The following is a 1322-nucleotide window of genomic DNA, read 5'->3' on the forward strand; positions in this document are numbered from 1 at the left end:
AATGGGGATATTAGCTTATATCTCGTTTCTTGTTTTGAAAATGCCCCTCGCTTTTAAAGTGTTTACTCGTCTTTGTGTTGTGTTCTGCTTCTAATCGGTTGTAGCATGTGTGACTCTCCTGCGAATATGTTTCTAATGGGCCTTCAAAATAAAACTAGAAAACGAACTGCATCCGCAACAAGGACGCTACTTCCGACTCGGAGCTGTCCGGCTTCAGTCAGGCATTTTCGTCACTCCCCCGACTGCACTCGGCTACTCTCGTCTACTTTCCAGACGAGCTGAAAGTTAGGTCGAACGAGCCTATTTGGTTCTTTTGTTGTCAAATTCTGTTGACCGGATAGACAACTATTTGAACCAATCAGGGGCTGCCTTCCACTAACAGACAGACAGTGGGGAGGGTCCGGTCTGACTGGAGGCTAGATTGATGACTACATGAACCAATCAGGGGCTGCCTTCCACTAACAGACAGACAGTGGGGAGGGTCCGGTCTGACTGGAGGCTAGATTGATGACTACATGAACCAATCAGGGGCTGCCTTCCACTAACAGACACTTGGCTTCTCCCCACGTAGATTGGAGAAAGTCCAGACTCATCAACTTAAAAAAAACATACATTAAGTTGTGGTTTAAAATATCAAAGATCTATTTTTTAGCGAGTCACCGTCTTGTCTTAGTCATGTAAGAAGGTCGTTGACAAACACTTTTCATCATAGTTTTCTGTTAAACCTGCAGTGTGTAGAATTTTGGGTTTTATTTCCTAGCAGATTTTTGCAGAAAGTAATTATAATATCCATAAGTACATTTAATTAAGAGCATAATAGCTGAATTTTTTTTTTGAATTATTATTTTTTCCCTTAGAAAGGGTCTCATATATGTCCATATTTCTGCATATTTTGGACCAAGGCCTAGTGCCGCCATCTTGAAAGTGTCATAGTTGGAATGTCATCAGGTGCATTGTTTAAAATTTTGAATTGTTCTTGTCCTTGAAGGCCACTGTAGCTTCTGTTATTATTCTAAAGGGTTGGGGTTACCCAGGGAGAGTTGCATTCTAGAACTTTGTAGAACTTTCTTGATGATGTCATATTACACACTGCACCTTTCACTAAATCAACCCTGATTTCCGTTTCCTTCCTTAGACCCAAAACCATTTTGATTCACACCACAGAGACTTGGGCGACACACACCATCTCCCCTACAACACACACACACTCAGTGACGTGTACGTACAGGGAGACACACCTGCTTTTGGCCAGAACAAATGGGGGCCTCTGGACTCGACAGCAGCCCAGATACAGTGCCCTTCCCTGGGCATGGTGTCCGAGG

Source organism: Ammodytes marinus (assembly GCF_949987685.1).
Source record: "Ammodytes marinus genome assembly, contig: scaffold_430, whole genome shotgun sequence".
Classification (NCBI taxonomy): Eukaryota; Metazoa; Chordata; class Actinopteri; order Uranoscopiformes; family Ammodytidae; genus Ammodytes; species Ammodytes marinus.